Genomic DNA, 25,692 nt, shown 5'->3' on the forward strand with positions numbered 1-25,692 from the left:
TGCTTGCATTTTTACATGTTTTGAATGACTTGCATGTAATGGTCTTATTGCATGTTTGTGTTCTAGTGGACCTATGGCCATAAGGAGGACTAGTGATGAGAGAGGGGTTGGTTGGTGCCTTAACCTAAGTGGTTATGAGGGCATTGAGGACTACCCATTATATGCATTGCATTTGCATTACATGTTTATATTCTCATGTTACATTTACATTTGCATAGCACCCTTACTGAGCATTAGCTCATAAGGTCCTTTGACCTCTATGTAGGTGGAGAATCATCTAAGGGAAAAGGAGTTTTGCAAGGTTGAAGGTAATGAAGAAAGGAGACATGCATGTGAAGTATATGTATTTTGTGGTTTAGTGGATGAATGTTGTATTTAATTTAGTTAAATATGTAATGAATGCTTAATATGGTTGTATTGTGGCAAACTTGAATGTTTTGGAAGCCATTTGAAGTGTAAAAGCATTATGAAAATTTTGGGTTTTAAAAGAAAAAAAAATATTTTTTTTAATTAAAAAAGTTGAGGTAGTGTGCTGGCCTAGGGGGTGCGCTTGGGTGCGGCCAGGTGCAGCCGCGTAGTCGTGCGAGCGCGCGGCCATCACTGGGGGGCGCTGCTGGCTGCTGCACGCCCCCTGCTGCTGTTTGGATTTTCCTTTTTATTTTATTTTATTTTCTGTTTATTTAAATGTAATATGTTATTTTGGAAATTTTGAAATAGTTTATGTTTAAATAAATAAATAAAGGAGTATTTTAGCCTCCAAATTAATTATTAAATTAATATAAATTCAAGGCAATTGTGGGAAAAATTTCTATATTTTGGGAAATTAAATAATGGAGTATTTTCCTTACATTTTGAAAATGGATGAGGATGCCTTGAAGTTTGAATTTCAAAAATTAATTTCCTAAGGGTTGGAAATTTGTGGTATTTGAAATAATTAAAGGGAAAAATCAATGGAGATTTGTTAAGGAAAATTTTATTAAATTTTTTCAAAGAAATATTAATCCAAATATTTTCCAAAGGAAATGAAGGTGAGATAAATGGGTTATTAGTTGGGGCAAAGAAGAATCTATTTTCTTATAATTGAGGCCTTATGCCATAATTTATATGAAACTAGTGAGTTAGTTTATTTCTTTCGATTCTGGGAAGTCATCCTTAGCTCTTTATTAAGAGCTTGAGAAAGGGTGACACTTTGTGAGGTTTCGGGTTTTATTGTCACGGGGTTGTTTCGATATTTCCTGGATCCTCGAGTGGAGCGAAGGGAGGGCAAAGCCTAGTTCCCACCTAGGTCGTTTCTCATTGAAATGTAGCCGTCTCTTCATCTTTGCCCTAGCGTGTGAATAGTAAGCTGACTATTCGTGAGTAACACCCGTAGGTGGGAGTGGGGCGTTACATTAATGCCCTTATATACATTATGTGTAGGCCATGGTGCCAAGTGGATGTATACTGATGATTTTGTAAACCCTTATGTTAGCTTCCGTTGATTTTATTTATGGATAGTATTTATGATGTTGAATGTTATTGTTCTATATCATCTTTGTGATGACCTCTTTTCAGATATCCTATGCTAGCAGGATTATTCGGGAGTGGGCTACTATACATTTGCTCAAATTTCTCATTTAAGAAAGTTAAGGACTACGAACAATTTGAAATTTCTTATACTGAGGAATCTCGTCATCATGTTCTTAACAACTTAAGAATGAGATCTCCAATAAGAAATCTAAGGACTCATTCATACAAAATTGGAGAGTCTTGAATGAAGATAAAATGTCATTTATTAAATACAATCATACATTAAAAATTACCCATTTATTATGTTAACTTAATCTAGCATTAGGGCACATTACCAACATCCTCGTGATCTTTATCATGAAGCTCAATCCAAAAGGTATAAAAAGGCCTTGAGGGGTGAGCTTAAGGTACGATCGAATACTATTCTTTATTCTTTATAAGCTACCTCCAATATCCTTGCTAATTTATGCATCAGATTGGTATCATATGGGTTGAGCCATAGTGAAATCACTATTATTTCACATGTGTAAGAAATCAAAGCTAGATTAGTTTGCGACAATGTTTGAGTCTCATGGGAATCTTACAAATTCAATTGGTGATAGGTTCTGATGTCATCAATCAAGTATCTTTAATTCTTAAATTTTTATGTTAAGAGTTATTGTTGCAATATATTCTTAAAGTCATTTTTTAAATGCTATTCTTGATGCTTAATATCTTTAAGCCTCACTCGAGTATTTCATGGGCATATTAGAATATTAATGATGAATTTTTTAAAAGCAGTTCAACTATTTGATGAAAATTGCTCGAAGATATGTATCATACACTTGAGTAATAAATCATATAATTAAATCCTTTTTAGTATTACTTGTTTTTTGCAACAAGAATGTTTAGTCAATTTGAAATTATCTGTCATAAGAATATGTGCTCATAAATTTTTTGTCTTAAGAATTTGTCTACATTTGGTATGATGAATTTGAAATCTATGGAAATGAATGAACTTTCTTGAAAATTGTTTTTGAATAACAAAGGGTGCTTAGATGTAAGATCTTTGTGTTTTAGTATGTGAAAGTGGAATGATTATATTGATATTTTGAGATAGGTGCTCACAAGGATGCAAATAGCTTCCTTAAATGATTGCGTTGAATGGTTCCTAATAAGTATTTACATGCATAGTATTAAATTGATTTGTTTGATATCTTGATATGAGTTTAAAATAGTTGGAAGAAATTTATTAAGTTCAAAATCTTCTAGGATTGAATAAACTGAGCATGGAATGAAGCCTTGAAATGTGATTTTCAAGATTCATCCATAATAGTGCATGCTGTGATTATTTAGCAAAAATTTCAAAATACTCGAGTAACTTGAGAAGTTAATAGAGTAAGTGTGCATAGAAATAGATGTTTTTAGAAAATTAGTTGAGTAATGGAAAGTATTACTTGAGTTGTTACGATAGGATCGAGATTGCTACAAAAGCTTGAGCTTATCCACTCGAGTAACATAGGACTAGAGTCCTAGTTCTTGAAAACACTTTAGCATTTGGTATATTTTAGTACAAATATTCATAAGCTTGATTTATGATGATTTGTATATGTAAGTAATAGTTTTCTTGAATGAATTTGATTATACATGCTTTGACAATGTTATGATGACATATGTAAAACCTTAAATGTGGTAAACTTGTTTTGTTTGCCTAAATTATTTCTTGAATAATTAAGATGTCATGCTTGAATGTTTGTATGTGCTCATTGAATATGCTCATTTGAATTCAAACTTATATTTTCTGTATGAGATTAATGTTTGCCTAAATTGTTTCTTGAATGTTTGAAATATTGTGCTCATATGCAAGAAATTGTGGCATATTAGTAGGGGGAGCATGTCCTCTATTTAAAATCTAAGGTTTTATTTCATGAGAAGATAGTTAAATCTTTTGTTTGAACAGCTTGCTGATATATATATATATATTCTTGCTACATTTGTCTTCCTATGAATTGGTACTTAGTCTTAGGAGTAATATTTCATCTAGTATATAAAGGGAGAGAGAGTTCCTTATGTTTTCTTTTGCCTCCTTATGTTTGTCAAATTGGTATTCATTAGGAAGTTCTTTGCATATATCTCTCTCTCTTTCTCTCATAAAAAGGGGAGAATTTTTTTTAGGAAGAGAAAAAGGTTAATATTTTTAGGGGGATCTTCTCAATAATTTAGAGGGAGCCTCTCTAGTATAAAATATGTAAAAGAGATTCTTTATCTTAAGATTTCATTGAGCAATAGGTAATAAACTCAGGGGGAGTTTTATCTTTTGATAGCCTATTCCTCAAAGGAATGATAATTTCAAAAAAGAGGAGAAGGTTATTCTCTTGGTATCATATGCTTCATGTGGTATCAAAATTCTTATCCTTTTTGCTAATGACAAAAAGGGGGAGAAGATTTAGTGGAACATTTGTGGTAAATATTCTCTTGAACATTAAATTTTTGTCATCATCAAAAAGGGGGAGATTGTTGAGTTTTATGTTTTGAATGTTTTAATGATGACTGCATTATGCCAAAACTTTAATGTCCTTTTATGTTATGTTCTCATAGGCTTATTAATATGCTTTGTATATATAGAAATTATTTTATTCTTATTTGGAATATTGATTAAGGATATGTTAAGGTTGCCTTGAGAATATATATAAGGTCAAGGAACCTTGATAGGTTTATCTTTTAGTATGATTTATCTATTAATGTTCTCATATGTGCTAAAATTGTTTTAGCCATATGTTTTATTGATATGTCTTTTAACATGCTTCTTTTTGGGGTCATCCTAAAGATAATGCATGAGCATTTTATAGAGCTCATGATATGCAAAATGTTTTAGGTGGCAACATTACTCAAAGTTTAAGAGTAATGTGTTCTATGTTTTATATCTAATATTTAAGTAAGTGATCATACACTCAAGTGATGGTACTTGAGTTTTGATTTGTAGAATTTAAATTGTCCTATGTTAATTTTGTGATAATAACCTTAATATGTGATTAATCTTGTTTTTGTTTCTTATTTGTCAATATGCTTGATATGTTAATAGGTTGCTCTTGGATTTCAAAGGATATTTTAATCCGTAATGCATTAGTGTCATGTGGACCTCATGATGAGTAAGCTTAAGGTTGGAAAACATCTTTATTACTCAAAATATGTGCAAGCATTTCTCAAATCTAGGAGCAATGTGTTTTATTTGATGAATAAGTATCAAACATCTTTGCTCTTATATGTATATATATGTATATATACTTAGGCAAGTGATCCTAAGTTCTAGTTCATAGAGCCCATATTTCTAAAGTTCTCAAGTCCTGAAATCTAAGAAGGATCTCTTGAAGAACTTTTCATGTTGAATGAATGTTGATTGTCTAGCTTAAAAATCAAGTTTAGGTTTAATGCATTTGAGTAATGAAATTCTGAAATGTCTATTCTTCAAGAATTACTCAAAATATGCATTAGTAGTATATGTGTATGATGGCTTAGAGATTATAGAATAGAAATCATATATGCTTTGTTAAGTTTATATGTGTTCTTGTGTTGGCAAGTATGAATGAAAAATCATGATGCTCAAGCTAGTGCATCTTGGTGATTATATGTTGTGTTTTGTTGTTGAGTAACATATATTGTGCTCAACATATTTGCAATGTTCTATATATTTCATTTCAGTCAAATGGTGAGTCATTTGACTTTTAGATATTTCATGAGAATATATTTCATAAAGTAAATGTGAATGAAAAATCATGTTTCATGTTGTGATTTGATGAGTAGAATGATTCTTATTTAAATCTAGAAAAGACAAAGTCTTTAGTTGAGTATCATATATTGTTCTCAAAGCCATGAGCTTTAAGAATATATCTCATTAATCTTCTAAGGCTTTCTGTAACACTCTGATAATTTGGGAGAAGTTAATAATTATTAAATTCTGCATTTAAAGTAATTTTTGATTGATTGAAATTGAATAATTTAGTGGATAGTTGATAATTATTAATTATTGCGTATAAGGTGATTATAAAATATTTGCGGGTTTAAGAGGAATATTAATTTATCTTTTTTTATATTAAGGAGATGGGTAAGTAATTATTGGAAACTTGGGGTATAAAAATATTAATAAGTTGGTGCGTAAGGAGCAATTTTCGGAAATAGTGGGATTTAAATACAATTTCCAGAAACTGTCTTGGGTTTACTTTAAGTTTAATGGTGTGAGTATATATGTTAAAGGAGCAGCTGGAGCGGACGGTCATGCACGAGGGAGGCTAGGCAAGTGACGCGGGTTCAATTTGTTGGGGTCTTTGTGCGTTGGGGGAAGAAGGAAATTATTTTGGCAGTAGGGGCAGGCCAAAACGGCGCCGTTTTGGGACGCCAGTGCAAGCCAATTGAGCGGCCACGTGGCGAGTGCTGGTGCGCCCATGCTGCTGCTCCCATGTGTCTTCTGATTTCTCAATTTTTGAGGCCAAATTGGCCATGCATTTTGGCTGAATTTCTTTGCTATTTAATGCTTCAATTGAAGCTAAAACAAAGTGCAAAATTGGAGAAGAACAGGTGCGAAGACAGGGGCGAAGAAGGGAGAAAAGAGAGAAAATTCAGAAAATTAATTTTATTCCTTGCAATTGAAGATCTGAAGGGCGAGGTAGGTTAATTAGCTAGCATTAAATATTTTCTACAGATTAAATATTATTTTTAGGCTGTATTTTGGCTTATTTTAGTGCTATTATTATTTTGCAGTGTCTGGGCATTTAGGGCAAAAAATCTGTGAAATAAGGCAAGCTCCCTTCTACCTTTGTGAACTCCTTCCATCTTGTGAACCCCACGAGTTTCCTTAATTTGTTTCGATTTCGCGTTTTAATTATATGAATCAAGGATTTTATTAGCATGAGTTAATTTAAATTAAATATGAGACTCGTTGGGGTTTTATTTGTTGTGTGCCCACGGGATATTGTGTACCGCCCCTATTCCTTTCCGAATGATGCCGAACCCAACTTGGGGACTAAGTTCTTAGAGGTATGGGTTTATTTATGGATTTCTCGGGTGTGGGTCGACTAGGGCTATTGAGCAGTGGGGTAGGGGTTAGCTGTTTGGTGGCGTTGGAGTAGACTATTGTATGATCCTGAAGTGGATCGTCGAGTGGACACTCCTAGTCATTGATCATTGACTGGTGCTGAACACTACTGACTAGCTCTACCATTATGTGATTTATTGCATGATTTGATATGTTGTATTACCGTTCATGGTTTGATATGCACATAGGTACGAGATGCGTGTTGAAATATTCATTTATTGAGTATGCTTGGACAAGGACATTCTATCATGGTTAGATTGCATTTGGCACAAGTATATGCATCGCGTGTGGTTTACTATGTGGGCGGAGCATGGCCTGATGCCTGGATGTATGGGCGCCGGTGTATCACGTTGATGCTCACTATGCCGTTGCATTCTTTTGTGCATTGCATGGTTATCGACAGTTCACAGGTTTCAGATGGGAGGACCGTTCCGAGGGAGCCTACGGCTTAACTATTTTACAGCTCGGGTGACGGGACATTGACCTGGGACGACATGCACAGGTTTGTCGGAGGTATATGTTGCCTTTCAGGGTAGCGACAGGTTGGTATGGGACTTGGGCGTCATGTGTCTTGTGTGGGCCCCAAGGACTGATACGTGCTTTTATTTACGCTTTTATACTGTGTTGGGCGTCTCATTGCTTGTGTGTGCTTGGGGGTTGGTGTTTCGGGGAGAGTTTATGGGATATGATCAACCTACAACATTCCTTTCTTTATGCTTGTTGAGTCTCTCGACTCACTTTGCTTTCCATCATTCCAGGTAGTGGTAGCGTGGGTCAAGGGCAAAGGAGACAACATCTAGAGGCATAGTCGATATGGTGTATAGGCAGTTCTGTCAGTCCCCGTCAACTTTGATGTTTGAGAGGGATTTACTCTATTATTTTTGACTTTGCCAGGTTATTCCTCGTGTTTCATGTATGTTGGCACATGAGTCTATATTCATTTATTTATCATGTGATCGCTGTGTTAGTGGAGTACCCGAAGTGTATGCATGTGTATAGTTTAGCTTCCGTTGTTTTAATTCTTGTGTATGTATGCCAGGGTAGTTCCTGTTTTGTGTTTAATTCTTTCTCCTTCCATAGACGCTTCGTTCGAGTAGTCCAGGTGGTTGGGAAATCCGAGTGGGGGTGCTTACATTTTCTATGTAACAAAGTGAATGTGATTGGAAAGTTAGTGTTAACCAATTTTCACAAACAACACTTGTGTTGTAAATGACTTGGCTTAATGTGTTATGTTAAGTCATATTTTAGATGTTGACGAAGAAATTATTTTGATGATGATATTCAAAACAATATATGTTGATTGAATGTTAATCGAGTAAGACATAGAATAGATCGAGTATGTTTGAATGATAGTAGAGTAAAAGTTTCATGTTACTTGAGTCAAATATTGATTTAAGCTATTGAATCTATGGTTTCATCAATTTGCTTGAGTAAATGTTCTCAATAATTGAGTATTTATTGCAAGTATCAGCTATATCAAAAGTAATCGAGTGATCAAAGTCATAGTCGAGTATTATCTCTTTTTAATCAAGTATTTTTCAGGTGCAATCGAGTAAAAGTTAATGTATAATAAACTATTTTGGAGTGATAATTGAGTATCTTATGCACGTCTCTGTAGGCTGTGTGCAGAGCAAAAATAATCGAGTATCTGTTGAGTATAATCGAGTTGCTATCAAAACTTACTCGACTAAGGAGCTATAATAGTCGAGTAAAGATCAAAATAATTGAGTAAATAAATGTTGAAAGTTAAAAATATAGCCATTAAACTAGCTGTTATAGACATTCAAAAAAGTGTCAGATTTGATTCTAACCATTACAAAAATGCTTCCAAAACATCGTTTGAGCATAAATTAAATATCTAACCATTGGGATCAAATAGAATGGAATATATTTTTATTATTTTTCAGGTTTTACCCATTGGTCAAGAAAGCTAACAGTTACAAAGCAAAGAAGGCTATGAAAGGCATATGAGCTTCAAGAAGACAAGATGCTGCTGAGTTAATTTCGTCCACAATCATTCTCAAGCAAAGTGCCCTCAAAGCTTTCATCCTTTATAAGAAAGAGAGAGAGAGTGTGTTTTTATTTTAATATTCTCTTCATCTATCTTTTCTTTGTGAGAAGCTAATCTTGTTATTTGTTCTCAATCTTGTAAGAGCTTCCCAAAGTGTTTAAATTGTAAACTTCTCTTATCTTTTTGTGGTTGGCGCTTGATCCCTTAAAAGCATAGTGTAAGAGGTTCCAGTTACTCCTTGTAAAAGCTGTTTGTTTTCAGTTACTACTGAGCCATTGGAAACAAAGGTTAAATTGTGTGTATTGCATTGTTTATTTCTTTCCTTCATTTTAGCAAGCTAAATTTTTATTTGTAGCATTCAAAGTTTGCAGTTACAACAATAAAATTTGATCTTGTAAAGCTCATTATTATTCAAGTTATATTTGCATCATTATTTCTTAAAGCACTAAGAATTTAAGCTTTCAATAAAATCTCTTATATTTCTCTTTCAAAGATTCCAAAAGGCTAAATAGTTTTCTTTGCACAAAAACTTTTAAATCTAAAAAGTTTTTGAAAACCTAATTCACCACCCTCTTAGGTGTCTATTATTTCTTTCAACCTAGAACGTTGGTCTAGAATGTATCATTAAATTGATTGACTTGTTTTAAGGACCAATCGACAGTTTTAAATAACCAGTCTACAATTCAAAGAAGAAGTCTATAGTTTAGAAAAACCAATCGATAATCATGAAGAATGAGTTGATAGTTTTTCAATAGATTAATGTTTAATTGATTTCCATTTTTAAGCTACTTTATTTGACTTTTAAAACCTTAATAATATTTTAGGATTCACAAAGTTTCATTGATTTAAAAGACAATTTCAAAAACTATTTTCAAGAATTCAAGAATTGTTTAAGATAAAAACCTTAAATTTCAAAACATTTAGTTCAACATGTCCAAAACTTGTTCAATATCATCAACACTTTATTAAAGTTTTGTGTTTGAGATATACAACATCAAAATCAAGCCAACAGATCCTACTAAAGATCCCCTTCACCCAGAAAAGACTCGAGGTGCCATCTACGGAGGATCTCCTTTATAATAAAAGGCGAGGGTTGAAAAATAATTTGTTGGACAACTTGAAGTTCTACATGTCAAAAAGAGACTTCAGGTTAACCTCAATTTCCCTCTATCTCCTTCTCCAAAGATGATTTGAAAGACACGACACTACCCCATGATGATCTAATTGTTGGAAAGCCAATCATCAACAACTATGAGGTATTTCAAATTCTTATAAATATTGGTAGTTCAACTAATATTTTATTTTTAATGAATTTGATAATTAAATTTTGACCCAAAGCAGTTACAACCCTTAGGGGTTTCTCATTGGGTTTAATGGACAAGCTGTTTCCCCAAGGGGACTCTATCCTTGTGCAAACCAAACCCTAATGGAGAATTGTTATGGAAGATTTCGTGGTAGTTTGAGTACCTAGTAATTACAACACTATTCTAGGATGACCTTTATTAAATGCCTTAGAAGTAAGGGTATCTACTTTCCACTTGAAGGTTAAATTCTTGACATCTAATGGTGTGGGGATTATAGTTGGAGACTAGAATTGTAATGGCCCGCCTCCCGGAGCCCCCACTAGCATAGCGGATTTGTGAGAGGGTCATCAATTGGATGATATAGAACAATTCCCACTGAGCATCTTGCAAAAGAAATAACTAGCACATGGCATTTCATAGCCATCCTTACATAGCCAACCTCACGGTTACTCAAACTAGGTCCACACGCAACCACATATAACGTATGACAATCCGGGACTATATAACACATATCGCTCTAAAAAACAATAGTTTATCAACCTGACAAAACAAAAACTACACCTAAGACCCTATCTTCAGGAAAGCTCTACACACAATACTATGATCCGAAGGATAGGTCCCAGCACCATTGAGCGAACTGGCCAACTCAGGTATTCCTCTTACCTGGAATGATAGAAAATAAGGGTGAGTCACAAGACTCAGCAAGTGTATACAAGAAACAAAAGCTAGTAAGGCTTTGGTCCCTCATTGATGCAATTCCCAAATCCCAACACACACTGTCAACATCAGATCGTAATTAAATAAATAAGAAATTCACATACATAAGACCCAAGACCCACAACTTTCACACAATCACCCATTTGGAACCTAAACCAACCAGGTGCGGCATCATTCCCAAGGAAATGGGGCGATACATAATATCATGATAGTCAGAAATAAATATCACCAAGGGTCTTTTACTAAACTTAAACCACTGTTAACACCTCGTCAACGACTCACAAGTTTAATATTTGGAATCAAATTAGGGTAAGGAAGGAAATAAAGTACGCAAGACGACGAGGACTTGAGTAAAGATTAATGAGCAAGCAAAGAAGACTTAGAACTTGCCTTTAGATAGCCGATTCTTGCCTTTCCCGCACTCTCATTGCAAAGTAATATTTTTATAGAAAATAATAAAATTACAGCCCAAAATAATTAAATCCAATCGTATAAGATTTATAATCTAACTGTACAGAATTTAATACTTCCATTTCCTACTTACTTGATATCTGTAAACTCTAAATACAAATATTTTTCTTCCAAATTTCCCTCTCATGCGATTGCTAGCACCTCTACTTCTTCCCAAATCCTCCCTCCTCCTATTTCCTTCCTCTTTTGCTTTTGAAATGGCCGAATTTGGCTTTGAAATGAACAAAATAGAAATTGCTCGACCAGGGCAAAAGAAATGGCCTAGAGCACACCATATGGCGCCACCAGTAGCCGTGCAAGGCTACCACCGCCTTGGGTCAAAATGACGTTGTTTTGGCCCTTGGCCAAATAAATTGGCTATTTTTCTCTCCCACGTGCACAACTGCTTAGCCTTGAACCCGCGTTACCCTATTGGCCCCTACATGCATGACTGCCTGCTCTAGCCGCCTCCTTCAACACGTATATACATCTAATAAATTTTAAGGTGATATCCAGCCCCTTTCCAAAAATTGTACCTCAACCCCCAAAGTTTCCAAAACTGTCACTCATGCCCCACTTAATAATTACACTTATACCCTGATTTTACTAAATACTTGCCAATTTCCTTAAAACAATATAAATTAATATTTTCCTTTAGATCCACAATTATTCAATAATCACCTCAAATACTAAAACTAATGATTATTATTTATTTTCAAAATTCTAGGATGTTACAAGAATACTACAAAATATTGTAATTTCTAATCCAAAAGGGTAATGATATCAAAGGAATGTCAACAATTTTTTCCATTCATTGTGGAAGACTTGACCTTTGCATCCATAATTGAGTTAGACCCTCAGAAAAAAAAAAGTTAATCTTAGAACAACTCTATCTCCAAAAGTGTTGAGAAATTTGTATTTTGATTGATTGAGAAAATAGTTTTTAGAAAATATGTTTTCAGTAAATTTAATTTATTAATGATTTCCAAAACATTTTATAAATCCTCTTAAATTGGAGAACTTTATGCTCATATATATATATATATATATCTTTCAAAATAGTCGATTACGATTTTGTATTAGTCGAGTATGATATAGAGCTTGTGAGAAAATCTCTTGAAAAAATTGGCTAAGTATGTAAACACCTCTTGATAAAATCAATTGAGTATATTTTTGTATTAGTTGAGCATACTATAAAGCTTGTGAGAATTTTTTTTTGAAAAATTGGCTTAGTATGAAAAAAATTTGATTTAATCAATCGAGTATTGAAGTGACTCAATCAACTATCATAAGTTCCTACTCGAGTATGTTATGCAAAAACTCTATTTTCTTAAAGCTTGATTGAGTATGGTTCTTCTGAAATCGACTAAGGATTTTTCATCACTTGAGTAAGCCTTTTTTGAAAATTGAGTATTTCTATAGCTATGAAATTTGAGCATATTTTCAACCGACTAATTTATTTGGTTAATTGAGTATATATACATGTTAGTTGAATGAAGTTCGGATTGTCTCTAGTTAAGTCTCTCATCCTAAAAGAAATCAAGTAACCAATGTTTGTACTTGAGTAATTTTATGTTAGTTGAGTATTCTTAGCCTAGTAATCGAGTAAGTAATGTAAGGTCTCTGTGGATTCTGAGTTAGCCGAGTAATGACTTAGTCACACTCGAGTAATCTCTCTAGATAATCGATCACTTGAGAAGTCCAATCGAGTAAGCACTATATTAGTCGAGTAAGTCTATTCAATAGTCGAGTATTCTTTGTCAGATTTTAAAAAATATAGCTATTATTTAGAGTAGAAAAAGAGGATAGTTTTGACTATTAGAGCTTTATCTCTTTATTTTATGAAGTCTAACTATGTTATCTTATAAATGAATGATAAATGTGTTTATGCAAGGTGTGTAAAAGGTTTTATCTTTATAATTTGCATATTTTTCTTAACTAATTTGACTGTTATAAATCAAATAAAAAAAAAAAAAAAACCGAGTATGTGTAGGTATCAAGGAAAAATCCAAGTCCAAAAAGTTTTTATAAAAACCGAGTGCTGCACGAGGTCAGGTGGTGCTGTTAAGGAAGCCTGAGCTGTTATTTGAGTAATGTCAAGCCAACCTAAAACCTAGACACAACCAACCTAAATTCGATTTTAGATCAAGGTCATTGCTTGAGTGATAAGTTTTTCATGCTTAACTTCTTTTACTTCAAACCATTATTTGATCGAGCTTTATGCAGATCTTTTTAAACAAAAAATTAGAGAGTTAAGTGTTTTATTCATTCATATTCTTATAACTCTATTTTGATCAAGAAAATGTTTGAAATATTTTATATTTTCTCTTGAGAAATTCTTTCATAAAAATTGTGAAACTTGTAAAAGGTTAAGCTTAATCCTTTGAAAGGCTATGTATTGGTTATGGCTAAACCTAGTTTGAAAAAGACGCATGTAAAGGTTACAGCTACTCTTGTGAAAAGCTAGGGTTAGCACTTAGCTTGTGAAATGTGGAGGTTATAGCTGCTCCTATGTAAAACTGGGGTTCCTACTTAGCTCGTGAAAAGTAAAGGTTTTAGTTGAGCTTGTAAAAATTATGTATAGGTTATAGTTGGTCCCTAAAAGATAAAATTCCTTAGTGGATGTTTTCAAAATCCTTAGTGAGGAGTTAAGGTAGTGGACTAAGGTTGTTAGTTGACCAACTCAAAAATGTTGTGTTCATGTGGTTTGATTTATTATATCTTTAATGGTATTATTTTTCTTCTGCCATAAAATATTTTTTCATTTAATTCCATTAGCATCATGCAAAGATTATTCCTCTTTTCATTGCATATATAAAAGTCCTTAAACCTTTTTAGTCTCAATTTTCATTACATGCATAAAAGATTTTTTTATCTTTTTTGATTTCGTGTATAATTCTCAAATGCATATATTTCATAAGATTTGAAGTTTAAAATCTACTAAAGTATGTAAAACATCTTCGTTGTCATCATAACTGCTTTCTTATACTTTGCTTCAAATGTTGCCTCTCATTTATACATATATATATATATATTTTTCAAAGGTTGATATCTGTTTAGATTATTCCTTCTTGAAAAATATTTTAATGCACATAAATTTATGTTGAATTATTGTAACCTTATAATGTTATGAAAAGCATTGTTACATATCAGCATTGATGCATAATAATTTTTTATATATTTTAAAAATATTCAAAACATCCAATTCACTCCTCTTGGGTGATCTTTCAAAAAGTTATAATGTCGCTTTCACAACTACTTCATGAATATTTGGATATCTTTGCATGATAATCATTTGAAATGCCAAGGATTAACATGATAGTTATCAAGCATTGCTTACAGCTTGATCCTAGAATAAAGGTGGTTCTCCAGGAAAGGGGAACTTTCTCCTAAGCCAGATAAGAAGCCATTGAGAAAGAAATGGACAAACTCTTGGTAGCCGGGTTCATCTGAGAAGCTAACTCCCTAGTACAAGTATCCAATGTAGTCTTGGTGAAGAAATCCAAATGGTGAAAAAGCTTTGGTTTGCTATTCTTTATTATTGTACTTGAACTTTTTGGAGGAAAGAAATGAGATTATATTAAAAAATGCTAGTCCTAATTATCATAATCTTTTCCAGTTGGTTGTGATTAGATTAGGTTTTTGGTTGAAAGCTTTAGAGTGTTCCTTTTTATATGATTCCTGTAACGACTTGTTAGGGGGTCTAGGCGTTTTCGGGTATTTTATTATGGGCTCAAAATTTTTGCTTTAATTAATTGAGGATTGAAAATATTTTCTTTTATTTATGGAATAAAGTGTAAGTGGAAATAAGAATTTGGTAGCCCATCCAAATGGGATTAAAAAATGTGGAAAAAGTCCAATTGAATTGGGCCAATGAGATGTGTTTAGAATTTTAATTATATTATGAATGGGTCTAGGTATTTTATTACTTAATGGAAGTTTAATGATATTTTAAATGTGGGTATAAGTATTTCAATATTTGATAATAAATTGCTCTGATGGCATAGAAATAATTTTGGATTATATAATTTTATATTATGGTGCATGTGATCGTGAAAATAAGTATATGAGTCTAATTTTTAAGAAATTAGAAAATAATGTAATGGGCCTTATCTAATTAGTTAATGGGTTCGTGGGTTTATCAGGTGGGCTAAATAAATTATTGGGTTGGGCCTAAGTAAAGGACTTAAATTTTATTATGCGAATAAGAAAAATGAAAAGTTAAAATAGAAATAGGTGTTAGTTGCCAATAGTGCCCTTGGTTTTTCTTTTGACCATTGTAAAGGTGAGGGGCAATCAGGTAATTTGGCAGGGATGCAGCATACAGGCTTGCAACCCTCTCATTTTTCCCTCTGTTGCGCCCGAAGCTTTCCCCTTCCATGTAACCTTGCCAACGTCCAACTTTTTCACTTGTCCTCTTGCTTTCTTAGTTTACATCTTTTTATTCAGCATCCTTCTTCTTCTTCTTCTTCATGGTTCATTTGTTGTGCTGCGTGCGTTGTTTCCATTACGCTGGGGGAGTAGTGGCGGAGCTAAGAAAAATTTTTAGTCTAGGCCAAATTATAATTTTAGCCCTGGCCAAATTATAAAAATTATAATTATATATAGTAATATATATAAAAAATAAAAAAAATAAAAAAGTCAGCTGGGGCCAAGGCCTCAGCTGGCCAAAGCGTGGCTCTGCCACTGTCTTGATCAGGCAAGTTCTTTTTCTCGCACCACTCTTTTACTTTCATTTCGTTCTTCCATTTGGGAGTTCTTTGATCATAAGAGTTATGCATTTGGATATTCAGTTGAACTATTCTTCTTCTCCCTCTCTGTAAATACACTGTTCACATATATATATATATACATATATACACCCAGTTATATATTCCCTTCTAATCTAGCATTGGATCATCCCAGATTTTCATTATTTTCAATTGGGATTGTTTTCCCCAATCTTTTTTCAGAATGGTGTAGCCATAAGTATTGCTTGTGTTATATATATATATATGTATAAATCATTGTGATGAAGGAATATTTACAGGGGGCAATTTTACTGTACTATCCTTGGGGGGTTACCATTAACTTGGAGCCATGTGTGCCAGTAAAAGCCAATATGCGATTGCCATGTGTCAAGTCCTAGGAGCTTGATATGGGAATTTATTCACATATTTATTGGTCATAATTAAATAGTATTTTTAGTATTTTATATGTGTTTGATCTAAAATTGGCTAGTATTTTGAGTTTTCTTTATATATATTTAATTTTTAGTATTTCTTGTTATTTTACCAGAATACTGTTTGGTGTTTGGTTTAAAAGAAAATAAAATAAAAAAAATAAAAAAAAGAAAGAAAAAAATTATAAAGTTAATTTTAAAATTAATATTATAATTTAAATAAAAAATAAATATTATAAATAATAAGTATTATAATATAATTAAAGTTAATATAATTAGTAATATATTAAATATTATATTTTATATTATTTATATATATGATATATCATATATTATACTATTTATATATATATTATATAAAGTAACGTGTTTGTGAGGGTTGTGTGTGTGATATATATATATATATATATATTATATTAATTGATAAATGAAAGTGGCGTGAATGTGTGGCTTAGGGTGGAGTTGCACATGTATTTATATATATATTATAATGTGATGAAAGGAAGCAGCAGACAGGAGGATTTGGTGAAGAAGAGAGTTGCTGCAAGGCGCACAGCAGAGGATTTGGAATTGGGCAGCGGCGCACGGACTGAAGGATTGGAGCTTGAAGCGGCGCACAGACTGCAAGGAAATTAAGGAGGAATTGAGGCCGCGCAAGAAGGAATTGGAGAAGGCTGTGGCGGACTTCAGGATATCAAGAAGGTTTAGAGCAGCGACAAAGCAATTGGAGGAATTAAAAGAGCAGCGCACGCAGGGACTTAAGACGTGGGAGGCGGCGCACGGAAAAGCAAAGCAGCCACCATGGAAATCACTAATTTTTGGATCTTAATTCTGAATTAATTTCTTTGATTATTAATTCTTTTGTTCTTAAATTAATTCTTAGATTTTAATTATGTTTTTCTGGAATTTAATTATGATGGTTTCTGTTATCATGGTTGGCTGAATTTTTGTTAGCTAAGGTAGACTTCAGGAAATCAAGAAGGTTTAGAGCAGTGACAGAGTAATTGGAGGAATTAAAGGAGCAGCGCACGCAGGGACTTAAGACATCTGGGAGGCGACGCACGGAAAAACAAAGCAACCACCATGGAAATCACTAATTTTTGGATCTTAATTGTAAGCACCCTCGCCCAGATATCCCCAATCACCCGAACGGGAGCGCCTACGGGAGGAGAAAAATAATGAAACACGAGACAAAGACTACCCCGGCATGCATACACGAAAATAAGAACAGTGGAAGCAAAGCTCAAGACATGCATGCACTATGGGTACCCCGCTAACATAGCGGTCACAAGATAAATAAATAAACACAAACTCCTGTGCCGACATACACAAGACTCGAGAAAAGACCTGGTACAGTACGAAATAATAGAGTAAACCCTACTCAGACATTAGAGTTGATAGGGATTGACGGGACTGCCTGTACACCACACCGAATCTGCTGCTAGACGTTTACTCGCTTGCTCGGACCCACGCTGCCTCTACCTAGAATGATGGAAAGCAAAGTGAGTCAAGAGACTCAGCAAGCATAAAGAAAAGAAAGACTGAAGGCTGAACATAACCATAAAACTCTCCCCAAAGTAAACCCCCAGGTACACACAAGGCATGAGACGCTACAACACAGCAATATAGCATAATAAAAGCACATACCGGTCCTTGAGGCCCACACAAGACACACGGCACCCAAGTCCCATACAAACCTGCCGCTGCCCTGAAAGGCAACAAATATCTCCACAAACCTGCGCGCGCAATCCCGGGTCGGTACTCTCGTCACCCATATCCGTCGGTACTCCCGACAACCGAGCCATAGGCTCCCTCGAAACGGTACTCCCGTCCGATAACTAAATACTACCAGTATCCATGCAATGAACATAGAAATGCAATGGCGTAGTGAGCATCAACGTGATACAAGGCGCCCATACATCCAGGCATCAGGCCATGCTCTGCCCACATAGTAAACCACACGCCATGCATATGCCGGGCTGGATGCAACCTAACCAAGCTAGAATGTCCGTGTCCAAGCATACTCAATAAATGAATATCCCAACATGCATCCCGTACCCATGTGCATATCAAATCATGAACAGTAATACAAGGTATCTAATCATGCAGTAAATCACATATCGGCAGAGCTAGTCAGCAGTGCCCGGCACCGGCTAACGGTCAGTGACTAGGAGTGTCCGCCCGACGGTCCACTTCAAGGCCGTATCGTAGTCTACCCCAACGTCACCAAACGGTTGACCCCTGCCCCACTACTCAATAGCTCTAACCAAATCATAAGTAAATCCGAGAAAAACCGTAAATAAAACCCACACGACTAGGAACCTAGTTCCCCAACTGGGTTCAGCATCATTCCGAAAGGAATAGGGGCGGTACAAACCCCCGTAGGCTCACAACGAATAAAATTATAGAAGCCTCGGATTTAATTTAAATTAAAACAAATGAATAATAGTTCAACCAATAAGGCAAGGTGCCGAATTAAAGTAAGGGAGGTGATAAAATACAGGAAATCACGGGGTCTTTCACGGGAATTAAAGAACACGAGGAAAGGGGTTGGAACTTGCCTGAAATTAGCTGATTCCGACCTCTCTCAAGCTCCCAAGGCAAATTAAATCATTTCCTAGCAAATAACACAACCGGGACCCAAATTAATTAATTTTAATTGCGTAAAATTTATAATTTAAATATGATATGCTTCGACTAATTTTTGCCCACGTACTTGATCACTTCCCATGTCGAAATAATTCCAAAATCCCTTTATTTTTTCATATTTTTCCTCTTCTTCTTCTTCTTATTCTTCTTCTTCTTCTTCTTCTTCTTCCTTTCTCCTTCTCCTTCTTCTTCCTTTCTTCCTCTCCCCTGTTCTTCTCCCAGCGGCCGCTGCCCCCTTCTTCTCCTCCATGGCACGCACGCCTGTGCGCACCAGAGGTCATTGAGGGATTATGCATCACCTTCCGTTGTTGGCATTGCCTCGAGTATTCGTAGGCCGGTAGTACAAGCTAACAACTTTGAGATCAAGCCGGCAATCATCCAAATGATGCAAGCCACAGTTCAATTTGGTGGCTCCATTAATGATGACCCAAATGCACACATCACCAACTTCTTGGAGATTTGTGATACTTTCAAGCATAACGGAGTCTCTGATGATGCTATACACCTAAGATTGTTCCCATTCTCATTGAGAGACAAGGCAAAAGCATGGCTGAGTTCACTTCCACTAGGTTCTATCACCACATGGGATGTCATGGCCTAGAAGTTTCTAGCTAAGTACTTCCCACCATCAAAAATTGTAAAGATGCGAAATGATATAACTACTTTTGTGCAGTATGAGATGGAGACATTGTATGAAGCTTGGGAGCGCTTTAAGGAGTTGTTAAGGAAATGTCCACACCACGAATTACCCGTGTGGCTTCAGGTACAAACTTTCTATAATGGATTATCTTCTACTAATCGTTCTATGATTGATACAGTTGTAGGAGGTACTATTATGAGGAAGACACCTGATGAAGCTTATGAGTTGTTGGATGAAATGGCGTCTAACAGTTATCAATGGCAAGCTGACAGGTTACCAATGAGGAGACCGACTGTAGGACATGAAGTGAGCAACATCAGTGCTTTATCCACTCAGGTGGCCGCCCTTAATGCAAAGTTGGACAATTTATGAAACCCATCCATGCCTACAAGGAGCATCACTTGTGACGTATGTGGAGCGGTAGGACATGGTTCAATAGAGTGCCAAATGGGGAATAATTTTGCAAATGTGCCAAAATCTGCCAACTTTGTAGGGAATTTCCATCTTCAGCAAGATAATCCATATAACAATGTTTACAATCCAGGATGGCGCAACCACCCCAATCTCTCATGGAGCAATCATAATGCCATAAACCATCAACCACTTTTCGGATTCCAGCTACAACAAGAAAAGAAACCAAGCTTGGAAGAGTTGATGACCAAGTTCGTAAATACTGCTGAGACAAGATTCCAAGGTATGGAAACCAAATTTCAGGACCAGGAGGCATCTATTCGAAACTTGGAGGTACAGGTTGGGCAGATTGCTAAGATGCTTTCTTCTAGGCCCCAAGGTTCTCTACCAAGCAACACAGAGACCAATCCAAGAGAGCAAGCCAATGCCATCATGCTAAGGAGTGGAAAGGAGTTGCAGGATCCACCCAAAGCAAGTAAACCCGTGAGCAAGCAAGAGGGGATGATCTAAGGAGAAGTGCTTCTACCAAGGGAATTTTATGAGACCAAACTAAAAGAAGATGAAACAACACAAAAAAGGCCAAACCAGATGGAAGCAAAATGTGAATATGAGTGGTCGCCAAAAATTAAGTTTTCAGATCCTAATGTCAAGCCATACGTGCCACCATTGCCTTTCCCTCAAAGACTCAAGCAGCACCAAAATGAGCAATTCGCCAAGTTCTTTGAGATGTTAAAGAAGCTGCACATCAATATTCCATTTGTGGATGCTATCACACAAGTCCCTAGCTACGCCAAGTTCTTAAAAGATATTTTAGCCAACAAGAGGAAGCTAGCAGAATTTGAGAAGTCAAGCTGAGTGAAGAGTGCTATGCCATTGTGCAAAACAAGTTGCCACAAAAGCTTAAGGATCTAGGGAGTTTTACTATCCCTTGTATTATTGGTGACATTTGTTTTGATAAAGTTTTGTGTGATTTAGGAGCTAGTATTAATCTCATGCGTTTAACTATTTTTAGGAAACTAGGTTTGGGAGAACCAAAGCCTACCACAATCACTTTGCAGCTCGTAGATAGATCAATCAAGCATCCAAAAGGTATTGTGGAAGATGATTTGGTAAAGGTAGACAAATTAATATTCCCAGTTGATTTCATTGTCTTGGATATGATTGAGGACCTTGAGGTTCCCCTTATTTTAGGGAGGCCATTTCTAGCTACAGGTAAAGCTTTGATAGATGTCTAGCAAGGACAACTTGTGTTGAGGGTCCAAGATGACCAAGTAACGTTTAATGTGTTTCAGGCTCTCAAGCATCCAGTAGAAGACCAAACTTGTTATAGACTTGATGTTATTGACTATGTTGTGCATGATTGCTTCCAAGTTAACATGTTTGAAGACCCTTTGGAGGGTTGTTTAGTAAAGTCAATTACTACGGGTGGAGAGGAGGATGCATATGAGGAGATTGTCAAGATGTTGGAAGCAAATTCACCCTTATGCCAAACCTATACTAAGCAGTATAGACCAAGATATGAGAAGCTAGAGAGACCATTGATGAAACCGCCCAAGCCATCCATTGAAGAGCCACCTTCACTTGAGCTTAAACCTCTTCCATCTCATTTGAAATATGCATTTTTAGAAGGTTCTTCATCCTTACCTGTGATTATTTCATTCTCTTTGACAGGTGACATGGAGGCAAGGTTGTTACAAGTGCTTAAGAAACATAAAAGAGCTTTTGGTTGGACCATATCAGATATTCAAGGAATAAGCCCTTCCATCTGCACACACAAGATACTTATGGAAGACAACTACAAACCAACCGTGCAGCCACACAGAAGGCTCAACCTGATGATGCAAGACGTGGTTAAGAAAGAGGTGGTCAAGCTTCTTGATGCAGGTATTATTTATCCCATCTCTGATAGTTCTTGGGTGAGTCCTGTGCAGGTAGTACCAAAAAAGGGTGGCATGACTGTTGTTACAAATGAAAAGAATGAGTTGATTCCTACTAGGATAGTCACAGGATGGCGAGTGTGCATTGATTACAGGAAGCTGAATGATGCCACTAGGAAAGATCACTATCCCCTCCCTTTTATTGATTAAATGTTGGAAAGGGTAGCAGGTAGGATTACTATTGTTTCCTAGATGGTTATTCAGGATACAACCAGATTGCCATTGCCCCTGAGGACCAAGAGAAGACTACATTCACATGCCCTTATGGTACTTTTTCATTTAGGAGGATGCCATTTGGCTTATGCAATGCACTTGCGACTTTTCAACGTTGCATAATGGCAATCTTTCATGACATGGTTGAGGATTTCATGGAAATATTTATGGATGATTTTTCTGTATTTGGCTCTTCCTTTGATGATTGTTTACATAACTTGTCTTTGGTTTTACAACATTGTGAGGATACTAACCTAATTTTAAACTGGGAGAAGTGTCATTTTATGGTGCAGGAGGGCATTGTGCTAGGACATAAGGTTTCCCATGAAGGAATTCAAATGGATCGTGCCAAGGTTGAGGTGATTGAGAAGTTGCCACCACCTACTTCAGTCAAGGCCGTGAGGAGTTTCTTAGGACATGCCGGGTTTTATTGACGTTTCATCAAGGATTTTTCCTTAATCTCTCGACCATTATCTAATTTATTATCCAAAGATGTTCCTTTTAACTTTTCTGATGATTGTTTGTAGGCTTTTCACACCCTAAAAGAAAAGTTGATCACAACACCTGTAATGGTAGCACCAGATTGGACACTTCCATTTGAGCTTATGTGTGATGCCAGTGATAGTGCAATTGGAGCCGTTTTAGGCCAACGGAAGGATAAGGTGTTTCAAACCATTTATTATGTTAGAAGGACCCTCAAAGAAGCACAACAGAATTATGCCACTACAGAAAAGGAACTTCTTGCAGTAATCTTTGCAATTGACAAATTCCATTCTTATTTGATTTTGTCCAAAGTTATTGTGTATACAAATCATGCGGCATTAAAGTACCTGTTGGCTAAGAAGGATGCGAAACCGAGACTCATTCGATGGATCTTGCTTCTTCAAGAGTTTGATTTGGAGATTCGAGACAAGAAGGGGATTGAAAATGTTATCGCAGACCACCTCTCACGAGTGGAGCATTCAACCATGGCGCAGCTGAACCCGTTCCCTATTCAAGAGGAATTCCCTGATGAACACCTTGAAAATAAAGCAAGATCGCTACGGGGTAAATAGCATAGTTCAGAATTTTGAACTTACCCCGATCCCGGCGATTGGATCAACGTCGAAATTAAATCATTCACAAACAAATAAATAAATCTAACCTTTAGATTATCGAGTCGTTCGCGGATTCGAGCCGTTTAAGCATCCGACCTCTAACTCGTAATACGCGGCACGCGTCCGTTGGCAAGGAGAGCGGAATAGGAGTGCTAGCTCCTTCTCCTTTGCGCGGCTTTTGTATGGGCGGTGAAAGAACGCCCACATTTCAAATCGATGCCAAAAGAAACGGGAAGAGTGAATGGCAATACGTTTTTCAACTCTTGAAAAACGACACAAAAATCACTACCATTTTGGACAACCCATAAAGAGATATTTATAGTGAAATATCCTAGGGTTTCTAAAACCCTAATAGATTGGGCTAGCCCATTAATTCTAATTTAATTAGAATATTAAGTGGGCTTATTATAGTCCAACTAGAAATATAATTAAATGGCCCAAATCATTTTATAGGTTTAAATAAAATATTTTGGCCCAAATCTAATTTAAGCCCAAATATAATATTTAATATTTAGCCCAAATCTAATTTGGTCCAAATATAATATTTAATATTTGGCCCAAATCTAATTTAGTCCAAATATAATATTTAATATTTGGCCCAAATCTAATTTAGACCAAATATAATATTTATTTTAATATTTAGCCCAAATCCAATTTAGTCCAAATATAATATTTAATTTAATATTTGACCCAAATCTAATTTAGTCCAAATATTAACTTAAGCCCAAAATATTTTATTTCCTATTTGCCACTCCAACAAATAGAAAATTATTAAATTAAAAACTCCTTCTTAATTTAATCAATTGCCATTTTTAGGAAACTCTTTCCATTATGACGACTCCTCGTCATATCGACGTCTCCTCGTCATATCGACGTCATTACGTCTATTTGTTCTTTTTTCGTGAGAACCTACGACGGCACAACTTCTTGCCGAAGTGTCCCACTTAACCATATGTCCACTCTCCTGGTTTAAGCCAGGGATCGTGCCTATTGCGTATGACTCATTAGGCTTCCGAATATATTGGCAATGTGTCGGTACAAACACATAAGACAAGATTGACCTCTAGCAAGGCATCATACCTACCCAATTATTCAGAAGGATTCATAATCCGCAAATAACCTTTCACGAGCATGGTTACCGTGTAATTCGATCCTCTCGTCAATGTATCTTATGTGATCTCAAGTATGACGATGTGTTGCTTGATAACGATCACATGAGTTTTCTTTGGTCTTCTGGATATCTTCACTTAGTAGAAAGTAAATCAATAACTACTTATTGATCTCTTTTACCATGGCCATGGATTTAAAGTGAATATCCACCGAAGGCGCCTTAGATATATCATCCTCTATCAAGGGATAGACGAGTCCTATTTTGGTTATACACCCATCTCCATAAGCTTCATGATATACCCAACGATCGCCCACGTGCAGCCTTTGTCTAGGCCCATCGAAATGATGTCAAAGCATACCGGTCTTCTTATGAGATGACCGTGACAACCTCAGGTCCAAGGATTAGTTACACCCATCTCGTATGAGAATTCCATCAACATATAACCAAAATAGATTCTCATAGTGAGTCATGTCCAGTGACACGTTCTCCAACATTGGTCACCTATGTACTTGTCTAGGCATCCCCATGCCTATGGGTGTGAGACCCCCGTTGCTATCACATAGCAAAAACATAGCACATACAAGTCTTATCGCAATTATCAATGTCCATTCTTGACATTGTTACGACTTGGGACGTTTAATGATGTCTAGAAACTGTGATGCATCATCTCACATCTTTATAGATTAATCACAGTATACATCATATGGACTTCTATCTAGTTTCATTCGGTTATTACAATAATAACAAGAAACTAATAGAATGACTTCTTGTGAATTTGAACAACTCCTTATTCAAATAATAAACATGATTACAATTGTCTGTGTATAATATGCCCAATCTGATTGGGTCTAGAGCACCTACACTAACACACCTATATGCAGTTAAGAGTTCAGCTTTACCATGTTATGCAGATATTGTAAATTTCTTGGTTGGTAAGGTCATTCCACCTAATTTTTCATATTAGCAAAGGAAGAAATTTCTTTCTACAACTAAGCATTATTTATGGGAGGAGCCTTACTTATATAAGGTGTGTGCTGACCAGTTAATTCACAGGTGTGTTCTTGAGGAGGTAAGTCAGATTCTACACCATTGTCATGGCAAGGAGGTAGGAGGTCACTTTGGCCTTACCAAAACAGCATTCAAGGTGTTACAATCTGGTTTTTACTAGCCTACTCTTTTCAAGGATGTCCACTCTTATGTTTCTGTTTGTGACAGGTGTCAAAGAGTTGGAAATTTGTCTAGGAAGAATGAGATGCCATTGAATAATATTTTAGTTTGTGAATTGTTTGATGTTTGGGGTATTGACTTCATGGGCCCTTTTCCTAAATCTTCTCAAAATCAATATATTCTTGTTACTGTGGATTATGTGTCCAAATGGGTGGAGGCCATATCCTGCCCTACTAATGATGCTAAG

The 25,692-nt window shown here is 35.6% G+C and overlaps 1 non-coding gene across 1 annotated transcript; it reads right to left on the reverse strand.

The window, feature by feature from the left end:
- Positions 1 to 19,510: 19,510 nt before the first annotated feature.
- Positions 19,511 to 19,616, reverse strand: LOC127791261 (small nucleolar RNA R71). The gene has a single exon (XR_008020901.1). It is a non-coding gene; the product is annotated as a small nucleolar RNA R71 (small nucleolar RNA).
- Positions 19,617 to 25,692: the final 6,076 nt, after the last annotated feature.

The sequence above is a fragment of the Diospyros lotus genome, chromosome 14 (assembly GCF_014633365.1).
Source record: "Diospyros lotus cultivar Yz01 chromosome 14, ASM1463336v1, whole genome shotgun sequence".
Taxonomy (NCBI): Eukaryota; Viridiplantae; Streptophyta; class Magnoliopsida; order Ericales; family Ebenaceae; genus Diospyros; species Diospyros lotus.